Genomic DNA, 21,099 nt, shown 5'->3' with positions numbered 1-21,099 from the left:
CAATTCTTTCTGACATCAGTACTCTTCTCCTAAATGGGAAGGCTAAGGCATATTTCATAATTCAATGCCCTAAATTAAGAATTCAGCATCAAATAGCGTATCTAAATTTTTTCCTAGTATCAGGAATTTTCCTTGCCTATATAAAAAGATAGAATTTTAAGCCAAGAGAAATTTACCTATTTTTCTAAGTCTATGTGTCATTATATGAAGTTCCATCTCAAGTACTTCTCATAGTGAAGGTCATTCAAATGAACAAATACTTAAGAATAAAATAGTCTCCAACAGTAACATGTTTAGAAAGGGTATAACTGGAATACTTTTTAAAAATATCAAGAATTTGTCACTCCTTTTAAATAATTTAGGTTTGTGTGCCTTGAGGAATTCTGATAGAGGTACTGCAAAATACTTTTAAAGGATTACAGACTTAATCTGGGCCATTCTTTATTTTCTGCATAGTTGGATTACTCAGGCCAGAACTTCAGTAGCAAAATGAAGGTGATGAACCAAGTTAATTATGTGAACTACCTAAGTCAATACATTTCAATCACTTCCATTTCCTAGACCGTTCAGGTGAAAGCTTATTCTGTCTTGAAGTAGTTGGATAAATTCCTGTTTAATATTTCTCTCTGACAACGGGCTCATAAGGCATTGGGTCAAAAAGCATCACATCTGTCACAGCCACTATGGAAAAAAAATACTACTGGGCCTTGATGTCATACTGCTTTTTTAAATGGTTCTGAAGCTTCTTTGCATTGAAATGTACACTATACCAAGGAAGAATATGTCCTCTAATAAAGATGATGCATGTGCAGGAAACGTTGAGGGGAATTAAAAAAATGTGATTTTTATAGTAGAGAAAATGGATCATTGACTTTACCAGCCTTAATCAGAATGAATTGATTTGCTCAATTCCTTGTTTTATAAGTTAAAATTAACTAGGGATGAAGTACAAGACATGAGAAGATTCTACTGTGGGCAACCAAGTTAAGTAGATCCAGTGCCACCTCTGTAGTGTGTGTGTGTGTGTGTGTGTGTGTGTGTGTGTGTGTGTGTGTGTGTGTTTTCTTTTGCTTCTACCTACCATGCTGGGCATTGAGGAATATTTCAGTTTTTCTCTAGTGTGTCTCTCTTTGTATTTGCCTGTGGTGTCTTTCTGAACATATGTAGCATAAAATTCACCATCAATTCATTAATTTAGTCTTTTGCAATTTTTATTAGTTCTTTGAGAATTTCCCACAGAATATTTTGTTCATCTTCTCCTTTTCCCCAATTTATCTTAAAGCCAACACCCTTCCTGACCCACAGAAATTGGTGTCCTCTTCCTTCTCATTTTAACAAAAATGAAACAAAACAAAACAAACAAACAACCATCAAAGCCTGAAGTATGGTCTTCCACTGGAGTTTGGTTGTCCTACCAAGGGAAAGGGACACACCAGGGAGTTGTTGGGGGGCAGGGGATGAGGGGAGGGAGAGGAAGAGGAAACTGGGATTGACAGGTAAAACAATCTTGTTTCTAATTTAAATTTTAAAAAATTACAAAAAATCCCTGACTCTCCTTATCCCAACCAACCAATTGTCTATAACTCTTCTGATAGGGTTCTGACTTCATAGTGGGACTTCATATCTATCCCTTTCATGCTGGGATTATGTTTGGTTTAAGCATGTGTTGACCTTGTGCATGTCATAGTCTGTGGGTTAATATGGACAACTGCTCTGATATATACGGAAAATAATTTCCTTGTAGTTACTCACTCAATATCACTGGTTCATAAGAGAAGTTTTGTCTGATACCAGTATTACTTGATTAAATTCTGAATTGCTTATTACATCTATCTACAAAAAGAAAAAGTTTATATAAGGTTAAAAATACATCTTTTCCATGATTTATTACTAGCCAGTTTGTTATTTTTTCAGATATTTTTATTTTTAAATTTAAATTTAAATTAGAAGCAAGGTTGCTTCACATGTCAATTCCAGGTCCCTCTACCTTTCCCTTACCTCCTCCTGTGCCCTCCCACCAACCCCCTAATATCCCCTCATTTCCCCAGGGAGGGTGTAGTTTGTTATTTTAAGGGAAAGAGTTAAACTATCAGCATATCAACTTTCCATTTTTGGATGAGGGGTCTAATAGATGGGTGATCTTACATAAATTTCCACCTCTGAATGCATATTTCTTGTTGTTAAGGGAATGATCCCTACTCTCAATACTCCATAAAATTGTTTGAAGATAAAATGGAATTATAAGTAGACAATCCCATAACTAGGAAGAAGCAGAATGATTGCTTGTCTAGTATTATAAAAGTAGATGTACTAAGAGGTCATATTCACTTGTTTTCAGTGAAAAGTTGTCAGGCTGTATTGATGAATTAGAAGTAAGGCATCAGAAAAAAGAGAGTATACTTGATTTATCAAGGTGATTCTGAATTTAACATCTTTAAAAAAGTCTTTCCTAGGAATTAATGAATAAATAATGATGACTTTTACTCACATTGATGTAAAAGCCTTGATTTATTTCAGGGGAAGCAAAGACTATTTTGTATGAAGTACAAGTATGGCATTGTATGCTGGGTCACATGCCCTTTTGCTAGATATACATGGCTGTCTACTTTTGTCCTTTCCAAATCTAGGCTTGAGTTCTTTTTTCTTTTAGTTTTTGAGACAGGGTTTCTTTCTGTGTAGCTCTGACTGTCCTGGAACTAGCTCTGTAGACCACCCTGGCCTCAAATTCACAGAAATCTGCCTGCCTCTGCCTCCAGAGTGCTGGGATTAAAGGGGCGGTTCACCACTGCCCTGATTAGGCTTGATTTCTAAAGAAAAACAACAGGATACCTAGCAAGAGTATGATCAGACTTACAGAAATTTGACATATTTTTAATTGAAAGGATGGATCACTTATTGGACAAGTTTGTAATAGACTCAAATGAACACTAATTTTCTTCTTCATCTTCATATATGCATTCTGGAACTTAGTGCCTCTTCAAGGCTGTTGAATTCATGATGCTGAAAGTCAATAGATTCTTATTCTCCTCTCAGGGATACTTCAATTTTCATAGCCATTGTGTTGCCAAATGCTAGTTTATGTGAGAAATGTATTTTTCTTTTACTTATAAATCAAACCCATTTTCAAATTTATTTTATTTTTCATATTTACTTGTGTACAGTCTATATTGATCATATACCCCCCAATACTTTCCCCTCCCCTCTTCATATCCTCTCTTCATTTACAAAAAACTTGATGTATTTAATGTTTTTGAAACCAACTGAGCCCAATTCCTGCTGCCTGCTGTAGCAATGAATAGTCTTGTTGGCTTGATCTGTGCAGGTAACCATAGCTTCAGTGAATTCAGGTGTGTAACAGCCATCCACATCATGTCCACTGTTTCACAGTGGCACTAATACATGGGAATTATCATAAATATTTGGAAGGTAGTCAGAAATTATGTAAATTTGTCAAAACCACTAGGGTCCATGACCTCCAAAGCAATGGTCTTTTGATAGGGTTTATAGTATGAGACATTAATTCCCTCCCATGGAATATACCTCAAATCCAACAAGGAAGTAGTTTGCTACCCCATAACTTTCATGGCACTATTGCCGCAGTGGGTACCTCTTGACAGGCAACTCAGCATCCAGGATTCACTGCTGGGCAATACAATTGAGCACATTTCTACTGCAGCATCTTGCACATCACTGCAGCATCCAACATTAAAAAGTTTAGCCATTATGGAGGAATTCCTGAAGTGAGTTCTAGCTTAATTTCTATTCTTTGTTTTTTGAGACAGGGCCTTACGATGTCCTAGCAATACTGGAAGTACTTTGCAGGCCAGGCTGGTTTAGAAGTCACAGAGGTCTACCAGTCTTTGTTTTCTAAGTGCTGGGATTATAGATGTGTGCCACCACACCCAGGAGCAGCTTGATTTATTTAAATCCTGTAACCAAATGTTTTGGATCATCTTATCATTTGATTACGCTGTGCAACCAAGAACAGGGTCAATAGTCTGTGTTGTTTTGGGGGCCCCTGTCATCTCCCTGAGCAATCGCTTTTAAGGTGTTATCCCATCCCTGGCACTGAGGTTTTCACTTAATAATTCATCTCTTCTCTGGGAAACCTTGTCTACCCATGCATGATACCTGTGTTCATACTCTTTCCTTTTTAATTATATTTTTAATTAGGTTACAAATTAGTGGGTTTTCATAAGGGTTTTTCATACATCAATTCCTATTTTAATCTTCTATATTAAAAAACATTTACTAAGTTCATATCAGATGAGAGCACTTTTATATTTTATAAATAATGAAAGCTGTTAGTTTTTGAGACATACTATGTTGCAGATACTGTTGTATATAAATAATAAACAATACAATGTCATTATCACTTCATTATGATGGATAAACTGATATGTAGCAAGACAGTTACCTAAGACCACTAAGTAACATATTTGAGGTTTAAATAAATCTGTTTATTCTAGAACTCTTATTCTTAACTAATAATGTTTATAGCCTCCATTAAACCTGAAAGCCTTGAAGAACCTGTGGTAGGTGGTGAAAGTGACCACAAATTATTGGACACATCCCAGAGAGAAGTCGGCCAATGCTTCCTTTTCAGTTTCAACTTAAACCAAAAAGAAATACTGTTCCAGTTTCTCAATCTGTACCATAATAAATTGGCATATTTTACTTCTTATCTCTTGCAAAGATTTTCTCTGGAAACCCTGAGCCCACCATGTGAAATGTAGCCTATATACTTTGTGGTTGTCATGGTAGAGAGTATACATGTTGGTTTTCCAGTTGATAACCCCAGCTGATGTTAGATACCTACCGAGACATCCATTGTGAATATGAAGCTGTTTTTGTTTATAGAGAGCATTCTATCAATCTGATGAATGCCATTGTCGATCTTGTTTGGCACCATGTGGAGCCAAGAAATCACAGCCTAGCCTGGTCTAATTTCCTGACCCACAATAATGCAATGATGCATCACAGTATACAGTGGTTGTAATTTTAAAGCAAATAACTTGGAATGTGTTGTAAATGAACACAATTATAACACTGAAGGATTTAAAGAACGACAGGTACCTATCAAGTTCCTAAGAAGTTTTTACATAACCTTAAATGCCTGGGACATAAAAGGCACTGGATAAGTGAATATAATTATGCACTAGTAGTTCTAATTTACATATTTTATGGTGTGTGTGTGTGTGTGTGTGTGAAACAGGGTATCCTGTAGAGCTTTGCATGTTGACAGACAAAACAAGTACTGTATAATGTGTGAAGATTCATCTTTCTTTGTTCTTACTGGCCATAGTGGGGATTTTTTTTTCAAGAAGACTTTTTTTTTGAGACGCATTATCACCAGAATCTCACTCTTTGAGGTCAAATTCTCACTTTCCTCTCATCCTTGGCATGTGTTTTGGCATATTATTCCCTCTGTACTTTCTTCCATCTTCCTGATAGAGCAGAGGGAATCAGGGAGTTAAGAAAAGTGAAGTATTTCCCTATGTGCACAAGTTGTTTTCAACCAAATGTCAGTTTTAGCAGGTGGAGTAAACTATGAAATGCAACATCTGAGTACTGGGTGAATGCTTAAATCCCTCAATGCCCATTGGAACTTTGAATATGAGGCATGAGGGCATACCTGATTGGGTAGCAAGCTCAAATTTTTCCTCACAAAAGTCCCCAAACAGAGATTTGCATCCACCATCAGAATATGCATTTTAAAAGACCCCAAATACATATTAATGAACCATAAAATGTACTTTAAAATGTCAAGAGCCTGGTTTTAAAATGCACAACATTTAATTTGGAGTAGAATTCTGGAATCCTTAAAACTTGAGAGGAACAAAAGCATGAATGATAAATTTTAGTTTCTGCTTGTTTTGAAATCTCTTGGTTGTAGGAATAGGTAGTCTTTAACTTCGAGAGTAAACTTCATCTCTCCCTGCTAAAATAACAGCTTCTTTTTACGTCCTCGTTCCCTTTCTGTAGTCCCACTTCTCCCTGGCCTCCTGCCTCTGTTCATACTTCTTTCCCTTTGTTTTCTTCTGTTCCAAATGCTGGTTTGTCTCAGAATAAAGAAGATTTAGACCTTGTATCAATCACTCACTTTTCACTCATTCAAAGGCCTATTTTTGCCAGGAGAGCTTTATCCTTTGCAGTAGCTGAGGCAATGCCACTCTCCTTCCTGGGATGCAACTAAAGAGATTCATCTGAAGTGCCAAGTAGAAATAGGTAGAAATTGATGCACGCTTAACTTTTGGCTTATCATTCTAGCCCAGGCAGTGAGGCAAATTCTCATGGCCTCTGTTGTAGAAAAGGGAGAGAATTTGTGGAGGCAAGGCAGGGATGTGTTTTGAGAAGACATTGGATAATAGTAGTATGAACCTCTCATTGTCCAGCAAAAACTGAATCTGGGCCATCAAAACTAGTAGTTCAGTTCCCTGACCTAAAATTAACTCTGTGGAAATGTAAATGGGAACCTGAATCCACAGTGGGTTTGGAAGAGGCCAGGCCTGCTGCACACTTGTATCAGTCTCTTTAAGTGACACATGATCATGGTTGGGTTACTTTACTATTCTGAGCCTAGTTTCTCATCTAAAAATTGTAGGCAATTCCTTCATTCTATGCATAGATGCTCTTATGTATTTTGTTATTTTGGTTTGCCTAATTGAGACAGGGTTTCAAGTAGCCTCACCTGCCTTGAACTCACTGTGTAGCTGATGATGTAATTGTACCTCTGATCTTTCTCCCTTTACCTCCTAAATGCTGTGGTTACAGGTGCCATCATACCTGGCTTAAATATTTTTATACTTTTTAAAAGAGAACAAATAGTTTAGACTTAATCATGTATCCCTCAAAAATACCTCATTCCCGAAATTTTACAGTTCCCTTTCCTAAAATTCAGTGGAAATAGAGTAAATTCTGTGGGGTTAGAAGATATTATATAAACTATAGGCATACTATTCAGACAGTCCTGAGTATTAGTATATCTTTCCCTGTCCCTATCCCTTCTCCCTCTCTCTCTCTCTCTCTCTCTCTCTCTCTCTCTCTCTCTCTCTCTCTCTGTCTCTCTCTCTGTCTCTCTCTCTCTCTCTCTCTCTCTCTCTCTCTCTCTCTCTCTCTCTCTCTCTCTCTCTTCTCTCTCTCCCTACCACACACAGAAACAACAATTACTTTCCTCTTAGGTTAATCACTAAAAGTAGTTGTCCCTTTTTCTAGGCTATTCAATATTCAACATATTTTCCCACTTTTGAGACCCCACCAACTTTGCAAATTGCTTCTGGCATTAAACTCCTTCCTCCTTGGCAATATGATCTCTCTTGGGTGATCCCATGAATACCTTCTTAGCCTCCATAGACTGGTGGTACCAATGAATTTCAGGTAAATCTCCCCAGAGCTCATCATTAAGTTTGCATCAACAGAGAATGAGCACTTCCTTCTTGGTTCCTACCATATGGCCTTTGAGCGTGAAAAAGTCATTGGTCAACTTACCATAATGGACAAAGCCACCCAGTCAAGCAGGTCATAGTCAATAGATGCATTGCTCTTGATCAGCTTATCATCCTTGTTGAGGTAGCCTTGACCAATCTTGTAAATCTTCTTGTTGATCTCTGTTAGATGATGGTAGCCTTTCTGCCCAGGTGGTGTCACAGAGAAGGCCTTATGGGCAGGGTGCCAGGTTCCAATACCAGCATCCCTGCACATCCCTTGATGGGTTTTGTGTGGGCACTTTCTATGTATGCCAATGACCGGTCATCCCTTTGTACTATATTTCCTTCATTTTCTTCTTGCCTGTGCTCCTTCTGTGCCACATCCATTCTCTTTCAAATTAATGTCCTTATTTTCTTTAATTATCATTGTTTTATGTATATACATATATATGTACATATAAGTATGTAAATATGACCTGAAGAACATATTTAAATATTCACACTTTTCTGAATCTCAAACATTTCTTCAGACGTTCAATATGTTTTTCTGTGGCACCCGTGCCACAAGCAAGTACAGGGTATCAGTAAAAGAAAGACAAGACGTCCAGCTGCTTATACTAAGAGAATGCATGTGTTCTCTTTATTGTCAGGAGAGAGAGTGTGTGTGTGTGTGTCTTTATTGCAAATGTTAAGAGGTCTCTCTCTTGTAAGAGGGAGCAGTCATATATACAGGCTTACAGCACAGTTGAAAAACCCCAGGTGGAAGAGAACGTGTTTTCCTCCTGCTAGATATTGATGTCAGTGGGGCAATGCGGGGGCAGTAAGCCAGGACTAGAAAACAGGATGCATCTGCGGCTATCAGCTGACAAACAACTCAGAGACCCTGTGGGGGCTAGGCCCCAACATTCTTCAATGTGATTCAGTTGTTTATAACTCCACAATTTTCTTGTGACACAGTCATGAAATAAGTAATGTATAGGCTTTGTGATGTAGACGGACAGTGAGACATGAATACCTATATATACACCTACAAAGCAAAGCCTTTCACATAGACTATGCTTTGTAAAACGGAGCAATTTCTATCTTCCAGCAATGGCTTTTGAGTCCATTGGACCAGGAAGTCTTTGAAATTAGCATCTTATAAACCTGAGCCATCTGGTCATGGTTTATGTAGAGCTTGATGATAAGTTTCATAAAAGCAACAACAACAAAACAACTGCATAAAACAATAGCAACATCATCTGGCCCTGTGAAAATCAAATATATGATCTTAGCTTTATTTACCTTTTATTATCATTTTGACACTAAAGTGAATAAAAATTTAGGGTGGCTAAAAGAATGTTAGAGAAATATTAGAGTATGTTACAGAAATCATTAGTTTTTTGCTTGTGTGTATTTTGTTTTTCAAGACAAAATTTCTTTTTGTATTCCTTACTGTTATGGAACTAGCTTTGTAGATAAGGCTGGCCTCTAATTAAGAGAGATCCACCTGCCTCTGCTTCCTGAGTGATGGGATTAAATGTGTTCACCACCACTGCTTGGAATAATCAATTATTTTTAGGTTACTCATGTCTTAGTTAAATATGCTTACAAAGATAATGATTTTTGGACACTTTTCATAAGACTGTCAGACACTTGGTGTTGGCTAAGCTTTATGCCTCAACATATTGCTATTAGGTTAACAAAGTTTTGTACTTTAGAAAACTGTTGGGGGAAACCATGGGAAATCAAACATTTAACTCCATAATTTTATAGTCCTTTTCTTCAAATTTATTAAAAATGAACTTGATTCTGTGAGATTGTATGGAACCAAATTAATTCCAGATAAATATGATTCAAGCAGTTACAATAGATAATATCTCTTTTTCTGTTTTCCTGTATCCTTTCTTGTTGTTATAAGAACAGAGTAGAAACAAATGAAATATTTTTGGAAGAATACATTGAATATTTTACATAGTTTTAATAAGAAAGTGAATATCAGTGATATACATTGTTTTCCTTGCTCATTGGACATTCCAAATACATTTAAAAACTTAATGTGATCTGGTCTAGGAATGTTTCAAGGACTACATTTAAGAAAATCTGTTCATATACCTACGTTTGACCAAATACACAAGCTCATTTACTCTTTTAGTTTTTCCTATACAAGATAACCTGGTACTTGATTATTTAAATATGAGTATATCTATATCTCCAACTTTTCTTCATGCATTTATACAGCATCAATTTATTAAACAGGTAGACTGCTTTATATATATGAATACACACATTTATAATATAAGTAACCTGGTTCTTATATTTAGACTCTGAGTCTATTTAATATTTTAATTATTTACTAATGTACTGAGAATATAATGTTTGTATTTTTGTGCTTTTCATTACTAATCTGCAACTAGAAATAAAAGATAAAGCTAGTTGGAATTTACTGAATTTTTTGTTTCAATTTCATCTGAAGAAGATGCAAGTCTGTATTGGCTCTGTTGTGGCTTTAATAGGAATAGCTCCCCTAAGCTCATATATTTAAATCAGTAGTTCTCAACCTTCCTAATAGTGAAACCTTTTAATTCTGTTCCTCATGTTATGGTGACCCTTAACCATAAAATTATTTTCATTGCTACTTATAACTATAATTTTCCTACTCTTATAAATAAAACTATAACTATTTGGGAGATAGAGGTTGGGTAAAGGGGTTGCAACTTGCAAATTGAGAACCACTGACTTAAATGCTTAGTCATTAGAGAGTGGTACTTCCTGATAGGGATAAGGAGGCATGGCTTTGGTGCAGTAAGTGTGGCCTTGTTGAAGGAAGTGTGTCACTTCCACAGTGTGTGGGCTTTGGGGTCTCAAATGCTGAAGACAGGCAGTGTCTCCATATTCCTGCTGCCTTCAGGTCCAGATGTAGAACACTCAACTCCTTCTCCATCACCGTGTCTACTTCCATGACATTATGTTTCCCACCATGATGAAAATGGACTAAACTTCTGAAGCCTGTAAGTGAACCCCAATTAAATGCTTTCCTTTATAAGAGTTTCTGTGATCATGGTGTCTCTTCACAGCAATAGAACACTGACTAAGACAGAAGATGGTATCAGGGACCCGAGTATTTCTCTGACAGACCTGATCATGCATTCTCCTTGTTGGCAGAATGTGGAGTTTGGGTCATTGGATTAGAAAAGCAGATGAAGGTTTTAAGTAGGGCCTAATTGGCCATCCTAGTAGGAGCAAGGTCCTGAGGGTGAAGGACTGAATCAAGAGGTTTCAGAAGAGAAAAACTTTAGTATGTGGCATAGAGACTATTCTTGTTGGGTAAAAAAAATCTGCTTTAGACTAAACTGAAGAGCTTTGGATTAATGGTATTAGCAGAGGAGGTTTCAAAACAATCTAATATTTATTGGCTGTGTCATGTGGTTATTAGGGCCCAGTCATATGCAGATCTATAATAAAATAGAGTAAGCTGAGCAAGGAAAGGTATACAATGTACAGCTTGAGGAGAAAAGGGGCACTAATAAGTGTGATGTAACTAAGTTTTGTGAACAAGGAAATAAGCAGATTAAAGAAATGCCCAATTCTAACGGGAAAAAGGAATGGTGATTTCAGGGCTAGACCACACCCAACTAAATTTAGGGCCTGGCACGATGTCCCATACCTTTAACCTCATCACTCAGGAGGCAGGCACAGACAGATCTCTGAGTTGGAGTTCCAGGACATCCAAGCTTATGCAGTGAAGATAATCATTGAAAAGAGAAAACTGGTGAAAATGTAATTGAAAAAGGGGGTCATATTTCAGCCGCAGCAAACATCAGAATTTAGTAGATTCTGCCATGTGGTTTGGGTTTTAGATTCTAGGATACAAGAAGTCTAGGATCCTGGAATCTGCCCCCACAGCTATGGAAAGCTGCTGAGGCCAGGCATGTGTAATGGGTGTCCCTGCATGAAGGCCTAGGGAGACCACTGTATGAAGGTGTGAAGGTAAAGCCTGGATTGCCTTGGAGACCTCAATATGTTGGAGACACTAGATCCGTGGGATATCTGCCAAGGAAAACTGCATACCAGGTGTGGAACCAGACCAAAAGAGAAGTGTGTTGCAGTCAACAAAGCTAATGGGAATTGGAGATCTAAAGAGCACTTTGACATCAGATATGGATATACAGAGTTTGGAGTTTTCCCTGCTGGCTTTAGGTCTTGATTTGTTCTAATACCTTTCCACTATGTTCCCTTTCCTCCCTTCTGGAATGACACTGTATATTCTGTGTCATTGTATGTTGAATTTATGGATCTGCCTTTTTTTGAAGTTAACAGATTGCCATAAGTCTCAGAGGAGACTTTGAACTTTGGTCTTTTAAACCATATTAAGACTGCGTAAGAGTATGGGGGACTTTTGAAGTTGAACCAAATGTGTTTTTGCATTATGATATTGCTATAAGCCTATGGGGGCCAGGGAGTGGAATGCGGTAGTTTGAATAGGGATAGCCCCCCCACATGCTCATATATTTGAATGCTTGGACATTGGGGAGTGGTATTACTTGAAAGGGATTAAGAGTTGTCACCTTCTTGGAGGAAGTTTGTCACTGGGGGTGGACTGTAGGGTTTCAATTAATCAAGTCAGGCCCAGTAGTGTCTCTCTCTTCTGCTATCTGCAGATCCAGATGTAGGACTCTCAGCTATCTTTCCAGCACCATGTCTACCTACCTTTCACCATGCTTCCCACCATGAAACTGTAAGGATGGCTCAATTAAATGTTTTCATTTATAAGAATTCCCATGGTCATTCTATCTTTTCACATCAACAGAACACTGACTAAGACAGGATACTATGTATGTAGAAAAATGCATGTGAATATTCAAGTATCTTAAGTCAAATTTAAGTATTAGTGCCTGGCATAGTGTCTTAGTCAGTCAACTTCAGTTACAGATACATGAACATCATATTTCCTATTTGTAAGAAATGACCAATTATTTCCATGTCAAGATATCCTGTGGACAACTTTGCTTTATCACTCGTGGGTCAATTTTCTTCTAATTTTCCATATTTAATGTCACATTCAACCCCGTTTCTTATCTTGAAATTTCTGTGTTTTTCTCCAACCATTCTTTCTCGTTATCCGAATGGTGTTGTCTCTAGGAAATAGTTGGTAGTCACACAGTTATTTCATTTTACTCACTTTTATCACCCATCAACAAAGAAAATTTCTTGCTTTTTATGGTACTCATAGCATTTAACCACTTACAAAATCTCTATACTACAATATGACTCACAAAAACCACATTTTCATCAGGGTAGCTCGTCAAGACAGTAATTTATAACTGGCTAAGTTAAGAATTCAAGGTTTAGCTTTTGCAAAATTGAAGGTGGTAAGCAAAGAAGAGTAGTATGGGTTCTGGAAAAAGGTGTATTTTTAGTGAAGATGAACCAAGTATCATAAAATCTACATACTACCTAGATAAATAGACTTAATAAACTGAGGTGTTTCAAGAATTTTCCTATAATATTCTAACTTAATTTCCTCCCTTTAAGTTTGCTTGCTGGAATGGTATGCTCATAAATAGAACAGTTAAATTCCAACCATTAGAAAAAGACCAAGGTCAACTCCAATGCAAACAAAATGAATATGTGTCATGATGTCCTTTTCCTCTCCGGGTGTTTGACCACATGTGACATTTCAGTCATTCTGGCATGTTTTCAAAATGCTTGTTGTGAACTGATGAGTCTGAACAGTAGCAATTTTTTACATGGACACATCTTCTAGTACACTTATAAGGAGATAGCCCTTTGCAGATAAGCATGCTTTCTCTTCCTGGAGGACTGACATTTCTCTCAAAATATACTGGATAGCAAGAAAGGAATGGAAAATTTTAGGCATGAACTGAAGGCCTGAAAAGTAGCCTTACATGTGCAAATTAAAATTGGTTGTTCTGAAAATCTTGTCATGCACAAGTGATACATAAATAGATAAACATTTTAGGGCATTAATGTTATCTTTTGTATAAAATGAATGATGTTAGTTTGTAAGAGGCACATAAAAGCAAGTGTTAAAACTTCCTTTCTAAATCAATCTTACTAAAGTAGCATAATAAAATATCTTGTTTAAATATTTTTCTGAAGTTATTGGATTAAGTATCACTTCTTTGTTATCCAGGCAAGATGATAAGAGACTCATAGTTATTAAAAATTATATATATATATGTATATGGAGAGAGAGAGAGAGAGAGATATGTCTTTAATTTTGTATATTTGTTTAGGAGAATGAGTATGTTTGTTTGGAGCAAAGCCTAAATTTAGAGCCATTCATCCACATATATATGGATATATGTGCTTTAAATTTAGATATATGCATAAGTGTTTGTCTCTTAAGACAAATGACATGTACAATATATAACACTAGTAATTAAGTGTCTGTAAATATAATAACTGATTGTAAAATTTGAATGTGACTAAAATTATAGAAGTATATTAATAATGATATCCTGAGGCAGATGAGTATAATTACATTTGTGAGCAAAGTTACAAATAAACAGAAATGGATGTGGCCAATTAATATGATGGGACATGTAGCTCTTTTGCATTGTTAAAATGAAAAATGGACTGTAATACATCATTTGAAAAAAACACATCATTGCTGAATTCAATGTAAAACTGATTGCTTTGGTTTAACAGTAATATAATTCGTAACTACTTCTTGTGTTGGAGTGATGATGTACCTACAAGTCAATCAACTCAAGACGTAGTAAACCTCTGCTGTTGAAAAAGATTATGATGACAATTCAATATAGATCATTTTGGTAAGAGACCTCACCCTCCAGGCACTCAAGAATGAAAATGACCCATATTGAATTGATTAGGTTGTCATGACTTCCTTCTGATAGATGGTAGTCTACTAAACATACCACAGGGCAAAAGTCATGCCCATTTGTACTGCTAAATGTAGAGGATAGCTTTTGTTGAGTGTTATAATGTTGGAGATATGTTCTTCTAATTTCTGAAGCCTTCCTCCACCACCAGCCCCAGTGCCAAATATAATTTTGGGAAACATACTGATTATTGTGAGTATTTATTGACTGATGGAGCACTTATAGTTTAAGGTATTTTTTGTTGAAAAACTATAATACAGGTTCATGCATGCACACACTCCCATACAAAGATACACACATGCACTCATGTATGTATATACCTGATCAGAGAGAAAAGCTAGCTTTGAAAGCATTTTCAGAAATCTGGTACTTCATGACAACAAAAACACTCTCTGTGATGAAATCAGGTACAAAATGGAATTTCTCGTCACTCTTTATACAGTAATGCTCAGCACGACTTTTCCTGTTTTTCTCAGCAGTAAATCAGTGACTTTAGTTGTGTATAAAGTTTTCTCATCTTGATCTTAAAGTCATTAAATCTAGTGAATGTATGTTTACTTAGCTTTGAATGCCTTTCTAAAATTCAATAGGAAAAAAGGGAAGAGGTGAGGAAAAATGTAGAGGAAAATTGTGTAGCCACTGCTGAGTCAATGGGTGCCAACTACAGCAAGGATAAGAGGTAGAAAGATAGCATTTAGAAATGCCGTTTAGTTCATTTGCCTCTATTTTTTTCTATAGGACATAGTTCACTTAAATTCATTTGGCTTCTTTCTTGGAATGATTTCTAGTTATGGAATGAAAGATCCAAATATAGATAGAATTTATAAACCATAACATAGGGCAGAAAGTAAATAATCTCTCCTTGGATATAAGTTCACATCTCTTCATTAATGGTAGTTTTGTTGGTCCTTCTACATTTGAACACCAATTCCTGCGTGACTCTTTGCCATTTAATGATCTGCTCACAGTTTCACACCATATTCAATCCCTTTATTTCCTATTTAGGCAAAGAACTCTCACTATCACTACATTACTAAAAAGAGATTCCTAGTACTTCTGATGGTTTTCATCTATACTTCAGATGAAGGAGCGGAAATGGTTAAGGTGTTAATCTATTCCACAGAAAATGAATTACTGTTTTGAGAATTAACAATGGAAAGCTGGGGCAAAGTGATATGTGGCATGATTATAGTATTTTAGAAAAACTACCATTATTACAGGCTTGCCTCTCAATGTGATCCCTGGCACATGATAATAAGGACACGATATTATGTTATTGTCATCTTTTTATCTTGCAAATTTCAAATGATCAGAGTAATGTTAAATCACTGTGATGGTACACACACATGCACACCCCCCCACACACACACACTTGAATGCATGTGCACACACATTAAAAATGGGTTCCATTCTCTCACATTTGTATAAGCAAAGTTGCTATAATAGTTAGGGCTGAAGGGTCAGTGCTTGATCCTTAAACAGTTATGAGCGTGTATGTGTACAGACACTCTGAGGGATAGCCTCCTACATAATTTAGGCTGTGTGCCTACTGGATAACAATATAGTTAGTTTCCAGAAGGGAGTATCAAAGCCATAATGACTGAGTACAAAGGAGCTCATAGTTTTCTCTTTTCATCAATTATTCAGTGAACTCTCCATCTTGGTAATGCAGAACAAATGAATGAAGTGCTCTTGAAATAGATGAGCTACAACATGACAAATCCTGTAGATCAGAGCTGATGTTCCAAGAAGCCATTTTTGATATTCAGTGGTGATTTTTCATATTGAAAATTGGGCAAAGAGGGAGCACAATGGCTGGCCAAAATAGAGCTTTCCATCTGTAACTTATGACTATTGTCACTTAAATGGTCTATATATCACACCAACTTGTTACCGGCCCATGGCATCTAATGCAAAGAAGATGTCATGCAAATAATTTATAGCCTATTGTGTAGATGATGAAATGGCTGGTATATATGCTCTTTCTAAGCTGCAGATTGAACCAGAGGCTTTCAGAGCCAAGGTTTCTATTCACTTGCCTACTAATACAGGTCAATATTTTTCAGTTAGTTGGGGGAGATTTCATGTTCCCTTCATAAAACAAGTGAGGAAGAAACCTTGGTTTGTTTGAAGCATTGTGACTAGATTTGTTATTCTCACTGACATTTGCACTAAAGCTTAAATATACAAAGAAAAAGATAAGTCATGCAGTTGGTATGTTTTAGCATTATTTTAAGGTAGAAAGTCTCTCAGAGTACTACCTTTATTAAAAACCAAAGCAAACAACAAGCAAACAAGAAAAAAATGAGACCTAACTATTTTCCTCACTGTCCAATAGAAAATATACAACAGATAGATATACCTGAGGGGGAAGTGTTAAAGTGAACTGAATGATGGTTCTTTTATCTTGATTTTATCTTGAAAGATCAGATATCTGGGCTATCCCCCTAACTATCCTAACCTTCTTTAATGATCAACAATTTTACTATGCACAAATTTTTCAAAAGCCTTCTTCAACTCTTTATATTTTTAATGCCCACCATATGTTCATTCCCTGTTGTATAAACTAAAAAAGCAACTGTATGTTGTGGTGATTGAACAAGTAGCTTTATATACAAGGGGGTTCTGTAATCAGATCCTGATTGTATACCCTTTGGACTTTATTTATGCAGTCTAAGGGACACAGGCATCTGCCATTTAGCTGAGATTTTCATCAGTGTGGACAGCTGAATCATATAATCTAAATTCAGGTTATCCTTTGCACATAACAAGTCAAAATGAGGTTAGTGGTGATTTATGAAGCATATAAACTAGTTCTCAACTCATTGTATATATTGAAGTTTGAAAAGAGTTGATGAAAAAGATTTAGAGTCATAAAGAATGGGAAAATGGCATATTGAGGAAAATGAAGTTCATTATATTAAGTGAAATGAGCCAGACTCAGAAAAAATCACAGTTTTCATTACATGTGAGCTCTACATTTAAAAAAATCATGGTATTAGAGGGGAGGTGTATTTGCAAAGAGAATAGGAACCAGAAGTAGGTGATAAGGGGCAAGAGTAGGTAATAGGAAAGTGGATATGACTAACATATGCTATATCATTGTTATGTCATTGAATGAAAATGCAACAATAAAACCCATTATTGTGTACAATGATATATGCTAATCTTAATAAAAAGAGACGGAATGTTTATTTTGTGGTTGAGGCAGACAATTACAGACTTAGGCAGTATCACCTATGATAGCATTAGTTGTTAATCTGACAGAATTATACTCACTTGACAGATGGGCCTCCAGACATGCCATCATGGAACTGCCTTTATTATGTTAATTGAATTGAGAAGACCACCCCATCCACTGTGGATAGAAGCATTCCCTGATTGGGATCCTGGAGTGTATATAATAAAGAGCTTAGTACCAAACATTCCCTGCTCTCTAGGTTCCAATTGTAAGTGTGATACACTGATCTGTTTCAAGTCCCTGTCATCTTGTCTTTTCTGTCATGATGCACTTCACCTTGAATTGTGTCATAAAATATTCCCTTAAGTTTATTTTGTCAAAATATTTTGTTGCAATAACAGGAAAGTAACTAAAGTATCGGCAGAGAAAAAGGACATCAGACAGCAAACTCACAAAGAGCAAAACTACAGAGCACCTTTAAATCTTGGTTTGATAGTGAGATAGATTAAAAGTGATTCTTGAGCTTAAGAGATGGTTCAGTGCTTAAGAATACATACTGATCTTGCAGAGAATTTGAGTTCAGTTTCGAATACCTATATCAAGCAGCTCAGAACTGACTCTAATTTCAGCATGGTGATATTTGAATGAGAATGGTCCCCATAGGCACATATATTTGAATGGTTGGTCCCTTGATGCTAGATGTCCTTCGGTATTCTGTGAATATGTATTGCTTTTATTGGTTGGTAAATAAAGCTGATTTGACTGATGGCCAGGTAGAATAGAGCCAGATGGGAAATCCAAACATAGATATGGAGAGAAAGAAGGTGGAGTCAGGGAGATGCCATGTAGCTTCTGAAGGAGTAAGATACCAGAACATTACCAGTGAGCATGGCTATATGGTCATACACAGGTTAGTAAAAATGAGTTAATTTAATTGTGAGATCTAGTCAGTGATATGTCTGAGCCATTGGCCAAACAATTATAATTAATATTAAGCCTCAGAATTATTATTTAATAAGTAGCTTCCAGGACTCGCAGGTAGGAGAGAAACCAGTTCAGTGGAACCAGACAAGAAAGAGCAAATTATCCAGCTACAATCCCCAGTTGATGAGATTGTTAGGGAAGAATTAAGAGGTGTGGCCTTATGGTGGAGGCATGTCATTAGTGCTGGGCTTGCAGGTTTCAAAAGCCCAGGCTATTTCTAATTAGCTGTCTCCCCATGCTTTATGATAAGGATGCAAGCTCTTAGTTACTGCTCTATCCCAATTCCTACCTGCCTGCCTGCTGCCTGCCTGCCTGCCTCCTGCCTGTCAGTCACACTCGTTGCCATGATGATCAGATTCTAAACTTCTCAAAGTATAAACAAGCAACTAGTAAGCCTCATTCTTATGTAAGTTTCTTTGGACATGGTGATTCTTCAGAGCAAGGGAAGAGTAACTAACACAAGCTCCAACCGATCTAAAATCTCTTTCTGCCCTCCCTGGGCACTGTATTTATATTTGCACATATCCGTACACAAACACACATAGACAAGTAATTTAAAATTAAAAGTAGTAAGTGAAGAATTACACACACACTTTAGAAAGCTTTTACTGTGCTCTGCACCCTGGAATCTATTGGTCATATTCACACAAACATGAATTTTTCTTAATACATTGGTTAATTCCAGCACTTGGGAGACAGAGGCAGGTGGATCTCTGTGAGTTCAAGGCCAGGCTACAGAATGAGTTCCAGGCCAGGCTCCAAAAAAATACAGAGAAACCATATCTTGAAAAGCATATATATGTCATTTTGAATGTTCATTTTACTCCTAGTCCTTCCCATACACCCTTATATCCTTTCAAATTTAAGGCCTCTTTTTCCTTGATTATCTTTGTTATATACATATATAATTGCAACCTGCTAAGTTCACGTATTACTGCTTATATGTACTTGATTTCTGGGCTAACTATTGGGTATTGAATAAGCAATTAGGGGTATCATTCCTGGAGAAGACTAATTTTCCCCCTCTCAGCAGTCACTAGTTACTAGAAAGAAAGTAATTCTTTCTCTAGGAGTGGGGCCCTCTTGAGATTTCCCTCTTCCATGTTAACATATCCGTTAGTTTCCTCATTGTTCAGATCATGTTTATGCAGCCATATTCTTGTGGTATCCTGTGTGTAGCTTCCCTGTTATTTCTGGGAAACATAATCATACCACAGATTTCTTAGTCCTCTGGCTCTTACAACCATTCTGCTCCCTGTCCTGTGATATTCCTTGGGCCTTAGTTGTAGAAATGACTGTTGGGGCTGGGCACATCATGATCAGACGTTCTCTGTATTTTGACCAGGTGTAGTTTTCTGTGAAGATCTGCATTCCTATAAAAAGCTGCTCCTTTGATGAGGGATGAGAGCTACACTTACAAGCAAAGTCAGTTTGTGAGCCCTGAGACTAGGGATTATTGTAAGGCTTTCTCTTTAAGCTGGAGCAAGGCTGCAGAATATAGAGGATTGGGTAATGATATATTCAAATGTGATCAACTTCATACTCATTTTTCCACTTCTACCACCTAAAAACCTGTATACACTTGAAGGTACCTCTTTTAGAATATGTTATCTTTGTTAGGCAGAAAAGTAGCCTAACCTTACTTGTTCCAATAAGGAGGTGTAATGTCTAGTACAGTTTTTCTAACACAGGGTACCACACATTGAGCCCAATATCTCCTACACTATTATTCTTTTAATTTCTATTTATGTTTTGTTGTAATAAGATTTTATTATATTTTAATTATATTATTATTATCTAAAGCAATTTTAAATTTAAATATATTTTGTGATATTCTTCCCCTCCAAGTCCTTCCAGATGTCCTCTCCTCTGCCCTACCTACCCAACTCTATGTTCTTTCTAAAATAAAAAGAAACAAAAAACTAATAAAATAGAAAACTCCCTAAAACCACAGAAACTAAAACAACACCCAAACAAAAGAACAAAAATAAAACAACAACAATGCAAACATACCAAATGATAACCAAATAAAGGCACACACAAAAGTAACATGGAGTCTACTTCTGTACAAGAGGCCTGTCCTGGAGCCATTGATATACACAGTGTCATTTCATTGATTTGCCTTCTCCCAGCAGGTATAAATGACAGTACAGTTCTTAAGCTTTACCCTAGTGGCTAGATTTTCTTTCATTTGTTTTTTAAAAGAAATATATAACAAAATAACATATAATAAAATTAAACAAAATTATTACATCAAATTTGGACAGGAAGAACCAGAAGGAAAAGAGTACAAGAGTAGGCATAAAAAACAGACCTACTCATTCACACATTCAGGATTCCCATAAAAACACAAAATGGGAGGCCATAATATATACCAGGGGACCTGGTACAGACTCATGCCCTGTGCCTGCTGCCTCAGTCTCTGAGAGTTACATGATCTTTGCTCATCCTGAATTAGAGGGCCTTGCTTGTTTGGTGTCTTCCACCCATTTGGCTCTTAACATTCCTTCTGTGTCCTCTTTCACAGAGATCTCTGAGCTCTCTGCAGTGGGGTTTGATGAAGACATACCATTTAGGTCTGATTGTTGCATGGTTCTCACTCTCTGTATAATGTCTGGCTGTGAGTCTCTATATGTGCACCCACCTGATGCAGGATGAA

At 36.7% G+C, this 21,099-nt stretch overlaps 1 pseudogene; it reads right to left on the bottom strand.

The window, feature by feature from the left end:
• Window positions 1–7,282: 7,282 nt before the first annotated feature.
• On the bottom strand, window positions 7,283–19,811 carry LOC110342169 (annotated as a pseudogene).
• Window positions 19,812–21,099: the final 1,288 nt, after the last annotated feature.

This window comes from Mesocricetus auratus, unplaced genomic scaffold, assembly GCF_017639785.1.
Source record: "Mesocricetus auratus isolate SY011 unplaced genomic scaffold, BCM_Maur_2.0 Super-Scaffold_100003, whole genome shotgun sequence".
Taxonomy (NCBI): domain Eukaryota; kingdom Metazoa; phylum Chordata; class Mammalia; order Rodentia; family Cricetidae; genus Mesocricetus; species Mesocricetus auratus.
This window is presented reverse-complemented; position numbering and strand designations above follow the sequence as displayed.